The sequence below is a fragment of the Carcharhinus amblyrhynchos genome, chromosome 6 (genome assembly GCF_965287045.1).
Source record: "Carcharhinus amblyrhynchos chromosome 6, sCarAmb.v2.hapA, whole genome shotgun sequence".
NCBI classification, from domain to species: domain Eukaryota; kingdom Metazoa; phylum Chordata; class Chondrichthyes; order Carcharhiniformes; family Carcharhinidae; genus Carcharhinus; species Carcharhinus amblyrhynchos.
Genome location: NC_137329.1, coordinates 3349966 through 3362558, shown reverse-complemented (window position 1 = coordinate 3362558; position 12593 = coordinate 3349966). Strand labels below are relative to the sequence as shown.

The 12593-nt window shown below is 43.2% G+C and overlaps 1 protein-coding gene across 3 annotated transcripts in view; it reads left to right on the top strand.

The window, feature by feature from the left end:
• Nucleotides 1-12593, top strand: part of LOC145344395 (leucine-rich repeat-containing protein 4C-like) — a 1050741-nt gene that overhangs the window by 392509 nt on the left and 645639 nt on the right. For all 3 annotated transcript variants that reach the window (XM_080191523.1, XM_080191521.1, XM_080191522.1), the window contains exon 3: nt 8531-8598. The gene's annotated coding sequence lies outside the window, so the exon portion shown is untranslated. The remainder of the gene's footprint in view (nt 1-8530; nt 8599-12593) is intronic.

The window sequence follows — 12593 nt, the reverse complement described above, 5'->3', positions numbered from 1 at the left end:
GAAGGCAAAGGGCATGTTGGCCTTCATTGTAAGAGGTTTCGAGTACAGGAGCAGGGATGTGTTGCTGCAATTATACAGGGCCTTGGTGAGGCCACACCTAGAGTATTGTGTGCAGTTTTGGTCTCCTTTTTTGAGGAAAATGTTCTTGCTCTCGTGGGAATGCAGCGCAAGTTTACCAACGTGATTCCAGGGATGGTGGGACTGATGTATGAAGAGAGATTGACTTGTTTTCGCTGGAGTTCAGATGAATGAGAGGGGATCTCATAGAGACTTATAAAATTCTAACAGGTCTAGACAGAGTAGATGCAGCGAGGATGTTCCCGATGGTGGGGGTCACAATCTGACAATTTAGGGTAGACCATTTAGAACTGATGTGAGGAGACATTTCTTCACCCAAAGAGTGGTGAGCCCACACGAAGTAGTTGATGCCAAAACATTGAATGTATTCAAGAGGTGGCTGGATATAGCACTTTGGACAATGGGACCAAAGGTTATGGGAAGAAAACAGAATTAGGCTATTGAATTGGATGATTAACCATGATCTTGATGAAGGGTGGAACAAGCTCGTAGGCCAAATGGCCTCCTCCTGCTCCTATCTTCTATGTTTCTCTGGCCGGTCTGGCAGATGTTAAAGTTCTGGAGATGGCAATGCTGATCTTAAATGTGATGATGATTGGCGACAGTTAGCGGGACCCAGACTCAGAGCTCTGCAGAAGTCACACAAAAGTGAACCACTAACTCTGTTTCTCTCTGCACAGATGCTGCCAGATACATTGAGTATTTCCAGCATTTTCAGTTCGTAGCTCAGATTCGATTTGATTTGATTTGATTTATTATTGTCATATGTATTAGCATACAGTGAAAAGTATTGTTTCTTGCATGTGATACAGACTAAGCATACTGTCCATAGAGAGGGAAAGGAGAGAGTGCAGAATGTAGTGTTGCAGTCATAGTTAGGGTGTAGAGAAAGATGCAAAGTAAATCCATTCAAAAGCCTGACAGCAGCAGGGAAAAACTTCTTGAGTTGATTGTATGTGACCTGAGACTTTTACCAGCTGGAAGGAGGTGGAAGAGAGTATATCTGGAGTGCGTGGGGTCCTTAATTATGCTGGCTGCTTTTCTGAGACAGCGGGAAGTGTAGACAGAGTCAATGAATGAAATTTCCAGAACCGACAGTATTTTTTTTAATGCATTTTTCATGTTGCTTGTGTACTGGCTAGTTTTCAGTTCATTTATTTCTTTTATTAGCGTCACAAGTAGGCTTACATAAACGCTGCAATGAAGTTACTGTGAAAATTCCTGCAGTGCCTGTTTGGGTACACTGAGGGAGAATTCAGCATAAAAGCAAATTACGGTGGATGCTGGAATCTGAAACCAAATTAGAAAATGCTGGAAAATCTCAGCAGGTCTGGCAGCATATGTAAGGAGAGAAAAGAGCTGATGTTCCACGTCCAGATGACCCTGTGTCAGTTTAGCATGGTCAATGCAACTAACTAGTATATCTTTCAGATCGTGGGAGGAAACTGGAGCACCCAGAGGAAACCCACACAGACATGGGAAGAATGTGCAAACTCCAAACGGACAGTGACCAAAGCCATGAATTATATCCAGGTCCCTGGTGCTGTGAGGCAGCAGCACTCACCACTGTGTCACCATGTCTCCCTCAGCTGCTAAAACACAGAGGTTTATTAATCCTCCACTTCACTGTAACATTGTGTAATTTCGAGGCCACTCACTTTATTTATTTTTCTTTAAGCTCTTGTTGTTTTTTGGGGGGAAGCCAGAATCATGTCCAACTTGAATGCTGTGATTTCCTCAAAACACAGAAGAGCTGGGATTGGATCTAGCCTTCATGACATAAATATTATTGACTCATCACCTGAGTTTGTTTATCTGATGCAGAAATCTGCATCTGCTCAATTATTTGCACTGTCTATACTTCTGGCCACCTTGGCTTGAGGAACATGAGTCCTTGTCCTCGGATGACACTCACTGTGGGAGTGCAGCATGGCCAGAGGTTTCAGCTTTTGGATGAGATGTCAAACCCATCTTCCCTGTGAGTGGGTGTAAAGGATCCCATGGGACTGCTTTCAGAAGTGAAGAGACATCACCCATTGTATATTGGTCTCCATGAACATGACTAATAAACAGATTATTGGTTGTCCATCTCACTGCTGTTTGTGGGAGCTTGCTATGTGTAAATTGGCTGCCACATTCTTTTATCCTGCTGAATTATTTTATTGGACGTGGGCATTGCTGGCAAGGCCAGCATAGTTATCCCTTCCTAAATGCCCTTGATCGGGTGGCTTACTGGGGCCATTTCAGATGGTAGTTAAGAATCAGCAACTGATGTAGGCCAGACCAGGCAAGGAAGGCAGATTTCCTTCTCTAAAGTTCACTAGTTATGTTTGCACGACAATCAGTGACAGTTTAGTGGTCACCATTACTGAGACTAGCTTTCTATTCCAGACTTTATTAGTTCAATTTAAACTCCACCTGTTGCTGTGGTGGGATTTGAACCCGTGTCCCCATTATCTATGCATCACTGATTACTGGTTCTTTGATATTACCGCAACACCACCATCTCTCTGACTGTTTTTCCCATCATCGCTGTGACTGTCCCTCTTGACTGTAAAGAGCACAGACTGAACTTGTGAAAACTTAAATCATTTTTAGTTTCACTAAAAATACTTTGAGATTTCTGTGAGGTCAATGAGAGTGGGCCTCGATGACATTCCATTGGGAACCACACTTATAGTGAAGAACACCAGCTTTGAATCATAGAATCATCGAGTGGTTACAGCACAGAATGAGGTCATTTGTGTCTATGCTACCTCTCCGTAAAATCAACTCTTCTAATACCCAAACCTATTTTCCCCAAAGCCATGCAAATTTCCTGAGTTCAGATAGTGTAGCAATTGGATAGGTTGTCCTTCCTTCCTGTCAATCAAGAATCACCTTGATCACCTCAATCACCAGCGAGGTGGCACTGAGGGAATGATTTCCAATAGAAAGAATTAAGAGATTGAAGAAGTTGTGCGGAGGTACTTTGTAGTCTTCTCTTTGCAGATTTCTCCCAGGTTACTGCACAACGCCACAGGTTACTGCTGGCTCTGCACTGTCAGAGCTGTTGATGAAACACTGGTTGAGTACTCCCAATATTTCATCATCATTCCCAAATTTCCCAATTTGGAGGGGGCGAAACTCTCCAACTGAAACAAAGTGATCAAAAATTGAATCACGACCTACGTAGCTGCGCCCGTACACTCAAAGCCGGGGACTGGTATACGTGAATACGTTTAGAAGGGGACCATGCTGCATTCCAGGAGCCATCATTTGGAAACAGGTCCATTGTCATTTTGAGATCAAGTTGAGAACAGAGCAGTGCACAGGTATGCGGATCATATTCAAGCAACAGAAACTTTCCAACGATGCAAACCCAACCTGTGGCTGATGTTTTGCTGCCCACCTCTGAAGTGTGTGATCACCCAGCAGCTGTTACTCCTGACACACCCAGCAGGTTGTTGAATACAGAAACACCCACTTCCAGTGGGTCATTTAGTGCAGCTCAAGACTCCAGTGTTCCAATTCCAGAACCTTCCTCAGTAGAGCTGCATCAGCTTGACCATCCGAGCAGGGCACCTCAGAAATGTAATTTGCAAAAATGAGACTGTTCCGTTTTTTTATTAACAAGAGAAGCTCAAGAGAAGAGACATTACAAATGTTTTGCTAGTTTTCAGATGGCACAGTGGTCAGCACTGCTGCCGCACAGCGTCAGGGACCTGGGTTTGATTCCCGGCTTGGGTCATTGTGGAGTTTGTACATTCTCCCTATGTCTGTGTGGGTTTCCTCCGAGTGCTCCAGTTTCCTCCCACATTCTGAAAGATGTGCTGGTTAGGTGCATTGACCCAAACAGGTGCTGGAGCGTGGTGACTGGGGAGTTTCACAATAACCTCACTGCAGTGTTAATGTAAGCCTTACTTGTGACACTAATAAGTAAATGTTACTTTCACTTTGACATGTTGCTGTAGTAACTGTATGATGAACTGAAGGAGGAAGATATACAATCATTGGATTGGTTGTCACTGCCTGGTGTTCATTAACCAGGGTTGCTCTTGGATATTCGAGAATAGCCTAGTGCTTCATGTCGTTAGTGTGTGCTTAAACTGGACCAGATGCTGGGCAACACGACAGCTCAGTGACTATCACTGTTTGCTGTGCAGACACATGGATTTGGGCCGGTGACTGTGGGAGTTTGCGCATTCTCCCCGTGCTTGCGTGGGTTTTCTCCGGGTGCTCCGGTTTCCTCCCACACCCCAAAGATGTGCTATTAGGCTGATTGGAAGTAATAAATTGTCCCTAAATTAGTTTCCCTCAATGTGGAATGCCATAAACAATAGATAAGCGTCATGGGTGGAGGGGGGACTGGTAATGTTAAAATGGCGGCACGGGCTCGTTGGGCCGAAGGGCCTGTTTCCCGGGCTGTTTTTGTTCTTTGTTCTTTGTATTGCTGTGACAGTGGCTTCCAGTGGAAATGGCAACAAGGATATAAGTGTTGTAATATGTGATCTCAATAAAATGTAAGTTTATCTGCACAAAACCAGCTTTTCCCTCAAGTTATTACAGATAATGATCCAATTCCCTTTTGAAAGCCATGATTGAATTTATCTTGGCCACACTCTCAGGCATTGCATCCCAGGTCATAACCATTTGCTGTATAACAGCTTTTCTGTCAGTCGCTATTTGTCAACCACCTTAAATCGGTATCCTCTCAACCACTGAGAACACTTGCTCCTGATGCACTCCGTCCATTCCCTTCACGATTTCTCGCACCTCGATCAAAGCTCCTCTTAAAAAACAATTTTCCAAAGGAGAACAGGCCCAGATTCTCGAACCAATTTTTGTTACTGATCCGAGGAACCATTCTCATGAACCTTTTCCCATTCCCTCTCTCATATCGTCACATTGTCTTATGACAACAATCAATGGGTGGTAGCATCTCCCATTATTGACCTTGGAGATGGTCAAAGGCATTCATGACATCTGGCATTAGAAACAAGCATTTGGACAATGTTGAGCCTTAAGACACTACTCACAGATGTCTAATTGAGGTGCCTAATTGATTCTAACAAGCTTCAAGTGTAACAAACCTATCCATTGTTAATATTATAATAATTTTCAATTCCATAGCCTTTGAACATTAAGCATTTCTCCATTGCTTGTTAATCATACTTTAATTGAGTGTTTAATTGTATTCAGGTGGTGAGTATTAAATGGAGATTCAGCTGTGCTCCTATATATAGGAACAGGCTGTAATAATAACTAATGAATAAAAAGTAAATGACTGTGAGTGCTGGAGTCTGAAACCAAAAGAGAAAACACTAGACAATCTCAGCAGGTCTGGTAACAACTGTAAGGAATGGAAAGAGCTGATGTTTCGAGTCCAAATGACCCTTTGTCAAAGCTAAAAGGCAAAGAAAGTGAGAGATGTTTATACTGCAGGGGGGGAACAGTGAAAGATGAGTCATAGCCACAGAAACCAGGGGAAAAGACTGCTAATAGCTGTCCACAGAGAGAATAAAAGATGTGAATGGCCAAACGGTGACAAGTTATAAAATGTGCCAGATGGAGATGTTGGGGAAGGGGGGGGAATGGGACAGAGGTAGAATGTAGAAAAGGGGAAGAAAAAGTAAAGGGAGGGATAAGAACATAAGAACATAAGAAATAGGAGCAGGAATAGGCCAACTAGCCCTTCGAGCCTGCCCCGCCATTCAATAAGATCATGGCTGATCTGTCGTGGCTCAGTTCCACTTTCCCGCCCTCTCCCCATAACCCTTAATCCCCTCTCTTATCAAAAACCCATCAACCCGCGTCTTAAAAATATTTAGCGAGGTAGCCTCCACCACTTCAACAGGCAGAGAATTCCAGAGATTCACCACCCTTTGAGTGAAGAAGTTCCTCCTCAACTCCGTTCTAAACTGCACCCCCCCCTTTATCTTGAGACTGTGCCCCTTAGTCCTACTGTCTTTTTTGAGCCGATGAAGTAGGGGAAAGAAAAATGAAGAAAGAAAATAAAGAAAGAAATAAAAGGTTGAGAATAGTAAAAAATTAAATAAAATAGAATGAAGACAAAGGGAGCCGAGGTGGGGTAGAGCAAATAATCTGAAGTTGTTGTAACAAATGTGTAATTGTTATCCTTGATGCCCCCCACCCCACTCCACTCCCCCCCCCCCACTCCCCCATACCCTCCCCCCACTCCAATTATTGATTGAAAATCTGTCTAAATCAACCCAGAACATATCTGTGTCCCAGTCTTCGCTGCTTTCTGTGGAAGATAATTTCAAACACTAAGTATCACCTCGGAGAAGGAAATTCTCCTCATCTCAATCTCATCGTTTTTAAAATTCCTGTGAGGAAAGGGAGGAAAAACAAACAGTAAAAACTAGAAAATAAAGATACTGATCCAAATTGCTTTTCCCTATTGGGTTACTGGGTCTGAGTGTCACTGGCTCAGCGAGCATTTACAGCCCTTGATAAGGTTGGGGTGAAGATGATTTGAATATTAATCTCCTGTTTTTTTTTGTATGCTTTTTGAAAAATTGGCTGGAAATGTCTGGTCCCACCATGGTGATCTTGCTATGGGTATCTGTAGGATCTGATCATTCCTTTCAAATAGACAAACAACTGGTTTGAAATAGAAGCTTCTTTATTAAGTGTTCTTAATAATTAGCATTTTCCAGAAAGCCAAATGTGGATTCCTTAAGAGAGAGAAATAGCGAAAGCAGCAAAAGGCAGCCAGCATTGTGCTGGTCAAAAAACTCCAAAAAAATAGTCTGGATTGAACTAACTAAACTAAAGCTAGCACGAGGGGGCATAGCTTTAAATTAAGGGGTGGTAGATATAGGACGGATGTCAGGGGTAGGTTCTTTACCCAGAGGGTGGTGAGGGATTGGAATGCCCTGCCTGCTGCAGTTGTAAATGCGCCTAGTTTGGGGGCGTTTAAGAGATCCGTGGATAGGTTTATGGATGGTAAGGGTTTGGTTTAGGTTAGAGGGTCATTGTTTTTTAACTGGTCGGCGCAACATCGTGGGCCGAAGGGCCTGTTCTGCGCTGTAATGTTCTATGTTCTAAACATCGATCTGCATCTACAATATAACTGAATCTCTTGTGTTGTGAAATTACTGGTACAGACTGTATCTTAGCGTCATACACAATTCACAGCTGTGTGACTATGAAATCGTGTTTAACTTGTATTGTACTTTCAAAGAATGTCGCCAATTTTTGATTCGATTTATTATTGTCACATGCATTAACCTACAGTGAAAAGTATTGTTTCTTGCGCACTACACAGACAAAGCATACCGTTCATAGAGAAGGAGAGGAGAGGGTGCAGAATGTAGTATTACAGTCATAGCTAGGGTGTAGAGAAAGATCAACTTAATGCAAGGTAGGTCCATTCAAAAGTCTGACAGCAGCAGGGAAGAAGCTGTTCTTGAGTCGGTCGGTACGGGACCTCAGACTTTTGTATCTTTTTCTCGAAGGAAGAAGGTGAAAGAGAGAATGTCCGGGGTGCATGGGATCCTTGATTATGCTGGCTGCTTTGCCAAGTGTAGATAGAGTCAATGGGTGGGAGGCTGGTTCCATGCTGAACTCAGAAATCCAAGCTGAGTTTTAAAATGTGGCCAGATTAACTTAAATTAGCTTTAAAGCAAAGCATAATTAGTTACATTCAGCAGCAATACAGTAAAATCAAACCTTTTAACTGGGCAAACCACCGTTAAATCCCACAGTATCCCTGCAGTGTAGACCTGGAAACGCTGTGGACAGCTTCTGATCCCACTGCTAGCTAATGACAGGCCACCTCCAACATGATGAAACATGTGGCGTGCTGTATGGAAAATTGTGCCCATAGTTTCCAAACAAAGCTGTTTGTGCAGATCCCATCCGTTCCTTATCGGGAGTCTGTTTAGCTCAGTTGGTTAGAAAGCTGGTTAGCAGTACCGCTAGTGTGGGTTCAATTCCCCTGCCAGCTGAGGTTATTCATGAAGTTCCTATCTTCTCAACCTTGCCCTCCACCTGAGGTGTGGTGATCCTCGGGTTAAATCAACACCAGTTAGCCCTCCCCCCTCAAAGGGGAGAGCAGCCCATGGTCACCTGGGATGATGGTGACTTTATCATTCATTGAACTCAGCCCAGTGTTGCAGTGAAGATGCCTTCACTGCATTTCAAATACTTGATGAAGCGATAGTTGATCAGCACAGCAGGAAACAAAATGATTTTAAAGTAAGGAAAATAAGCTTGTTCATTAGGAATTGTGTGTTTCAATGGTAAAATTATTCAGAATGTAATCAGTGAAACTAAAATAGAGGGATGAGTATTTTTGTGACTGTCTGTTTTCTCCAGAATAATTTCTGATCGTTGTTTTCTCCTGTAATTTATATATGCCCATTCCAAACACGTTTTATTTTGCGCTGTTTGCTTAAATTATTAGTCACAACCTTTGCTGATGGTTTTTTTTTCCTTTTTCCAGGTCTTTGAGACTCAAACTGCAGCAAATGTTTTGGAAGGAAATAATTGTACTTCACTCGCTTTTAACTGGTGAGTGTGACTCTATTAACTCGAGTATCTCAGGAGATTGACTGAAATACAATGGTAGATCCTCTGAAGCCAAAGGCAGCATCGAAAAACATGATGGATAATGTGCACTGAAAATATGGCACAGAACATTCTCTTGCATAACTTGGTGACAAGTGATGGCCTTGTTCTGTTTTGTAGTCTTTTTTACCTTTTCCCCCAGTGAATAACACAACAGTAATGTGTACTGTGTTGACACCGTGTGCCACAGCACTCCATCACTGCTACTTACAGGTTACAGTAACTTAGTGCTTATGGTACTTGACCAGTAATTTAAAGTCTCAACTCATAACAATAGCAACTTAGGTTTGTTTATATAAGACCTTCAATCTAATAGTCGGGCAGTTGATGTTGTGGTGGTAATGTCACTGGGCTAGTAATCCAGAGGCCCAGGCTAATGCTGTGGAGGCTTGGGGCCAGATTTTACCATTGCGTTGCACCTGTTTTCAGGCGTGAAAACTTGATAAAGTCGGACGTGAGGCGAGTAGTGCAATCCCCGCCTGCCTCCATGCCTGTTCCCCCTTTACCAAGGCCCAAAAATGGTCTGGGACCTAGCTCAAAACGGACGCATATATTTAAATTGACTTAATGGGCTGCACACCCAACTTTACCCACATTTCCCACTTTACCATCATGTTTACTTATCTAGAATCGGCATGATACAGACATGCTCCATGGAAGTCCGATTCGGGCGCTCCAGTTAGTAAGGAAGTAAGTGCCGAGCGTCCAACAGCTCTTGGCTTGAGATCGGTTGGTTGAGGGGTTGGAGAAAGAGAGGGGTCTGCTGCCACTCTGTCTGAGATCAGTGGGGGGTAGATCACTCTGCTTGAGATTGGGGGAGGGGGGAGAGGGGCCTGCAATCAGTCTGGGTGGTGGGGGGATAAAGGGGGTCAGTAATGTTGGAGGGGTGGGACAATGTCTGACGGCCAGGGGGGACTATTATCCAGCCTGGGAGCAATGTGGCAAGGGAGCAGCAGTCTATCATTTTTTTCCCCTGCGCGTGCGCAGTTGGAAGCGCTGATCGGAGCTGCAGGGTTTTGGGCACGTTTGTTAAGCCCCGCCCACAGGCTTATGCAGTGTGATTTGGAATTGCTGATATATTTTCAGGCAGAGCATGTATGGGGGGAGGGGGAAAGTGGGGTTGGGGGGGGGGATGCACTGAGAATGGATCTAAATGGCGGATCTGAAATACTCCCAGTTTCAAGTCTGCCCAGCATTTAGAATCAAAATGGTAAAATAGAGCCCATGAGTTCAAAATGGGAATGTAACAATGCCACTCTTAGTAGTGATGATGTTGATAACTGTCATTGTTCCATAAACCAGTCGAGTTCATAATGTCCTTAAGATAAAGAAATCTGCCATCCTTACCTGGTCTGACCTACATGTGACCCCAGATCCACAGCAATGTGGTTGACTCTGAAATGCCCGAACAATCCGTTCAGTTTGAGGGCAATTAGGGTGTGTTATGATCCCAGTTGATGCTATAACTGGATGGGAAGATCCAGCATGGAACCCTGGCATAACTGTTCTTATAAAATGTTTGAGGAACAGAGTCACAAGACCATTAATTAGTTTCAACAGCAAGAAAAATAATTGCGAAACATGTGAAAACTGGATTATAATACTGTACATCTTTACTCCCTCTTTAGCTTGACAATTATATACAGGTTTTAGGATTAACATGAATTATAAAGTACATCTTAAAATACAATGATCTCATTCACACAGGGTTTCTTTTAAATTCACAAGATGACTGTGGTCAAATACGCACTTCTCTTAGTTTGTGTTTCTCCCCTCAGAATCTCCCCAAATGATTGTCACATGAGAGTTTCTTAACCCCACTTCCAAAAACATGCTTTAAAATCCCTCATGGTGACACGGTAGTTAGCACTGTGCCAGGACGTGGGTTCAATTCCAGCCTTGGGTACTGACTATTTGGAGTTTGCACATTCTCCCGGTTTCTGTGTATGTTTCCCCCGCAGTGCTCCAATTTCCTCCTCCAGTCAAAAGGTGTGCAGATTCGATAAATTAGCTGTGGTCAATGCCAGGGTTACAGGGATAAGGTGGGGGGTAGTAGATCTGGCAAAGATGCTCTTCAGGGAGTTGATGCAGACTGGATGAGCCGAATGGCTTCTTTCTGCACTGTAGTGATTCCATGATTCAATTAGTTACATTTTCCCTGCAGCAGTTTGCATTCCAAAATCCAGACAAGGTTTTCCAAGTGACAGTTTAAAATACAAATTCCACTTTACTTTTGACAGTGAATTCAGTCCAGAATTTTACACCAACCCCTTTACAATGTCTTTGTTTTGACTGCTGTGCAAACTGTTCACAGTTACTTTAACTCTCAATCCCCAGACGGTATTAAAATGACCTCAAGCACTCCATTTGCCACCAAAGTCTGCTGTCCCACTTTAAGTTTAGCTACTGTGATTGTCTCTTTAAGTCAGAACAATTTGTTTAATCTTCCTTGAATTCTTCTGAATGACACTTTAGTCTCTGTCTTAACTTCAGTCATCTTAAGAGATTCTTTCTATCCCAGTTCCCTGATTATCTGGACTGTATCTTGCATCTTTGCAACTCCATTGTCCTGTCCAGCTTCTCCTGGCAGAGTTGAGAACAATTCAGAGTTCAGTGTCCTGTCTCCAAATGCTTTGGTTTCCAGTTAAAACTGGGCTTTCCTGAGGAAAAGCCAGGCCCTCAGGCAAGTGGCCACACATCTATTTACTCTTCATACCATAACCCTCTCTAAGCATAATAGAATAATAGCTGGAATTGAAGCATCAACCCCCCATACATACAAACACCTTTGTCTAACATGACTCTAGCTATGAGATTTTTTAAGAAGTTACCTTCCCAAATAGGTTGTGAGCGGTAGGGTAGGTTGCCCAAGAAGGTGTGGGTGAGGATGGAGATGGTTTCAACTGTAAGTTTTAGCTATACTTCTTCTAAAAGAGGTGACGGTATCCCTATCACGGATTGACAAAGAACACAATAGCAGCCTGTCTTTTGGAACTGAGTAGCTGAAGACTGCTGATGTAGTTTTTATGGTCACTGGTTATTTTTTATTCATCCCTGGGGTGTGGGCATTGTTGGCTAGACCAGCATTTATAAGTTTTCATTTTTTTAAAGTTTATTATTGTCACAAGTCGGCTTCCATTAACACTACAATGAAGTTACTGTGAAAATCTCCCAGCCGCCACACTTCGCCGCCTGTTTGGATACACTGAGGGAGAATTTAGCATGGCCAATGCACCCTAACCAGCACGTCTTTCAGACTGTGGGAAGAAACCAGAGCACCCAGAGGAAACCCATGCAGACACAGGGTGAATGTGCAAACTCCACACTGACCGTGACCCAAGCTGGGAATTGGACCCGGGTCTCTGACACTGTGAGGCAACAGTGCTAACCACTGTACTATCGTACCACCCCTATATTGTCCATCACTAGTTGCCTTTGAGAGTGTGTTGGTTTCCTGTAATGGCTTCAGTGACCTTGCACCTGTTTGTTGCAAAGTCAAAAGTAAGGAGACCCCTCATCTTATTTTCAATTATGTTTCACGTTTGGAACCGCTCTGTTGTGTATCCTCCCCTTTTGTTGTAATTTCCCATTTCATAAACTGCAGCAAAGTAATGTGGACATAACCAATATTGGTCCATGAGTGATTATCAATTTCCAGTGTTGAAGGACAGTCTACACCAGTGGTGCCCATTTTCTGAAAGTTTGGGCTTTATCTGCTTAATTAGTCCACTTATCAATGGTTCTGATGTAAATAGGGGCACCAGGACATGCACACAATTAGCCCAGCCGAGAAATTGTACATTTTCCATGACTAAAGATGTAGTGAATAGTTTGTTCATTTCCAGGGACGCATTATGTAAAACAGTGTTCAGGAAATTAATAATTAAGCAAATAGCATTGTGCTGGGCAGCTATCTGATATCTGGAATGTATAGCAAT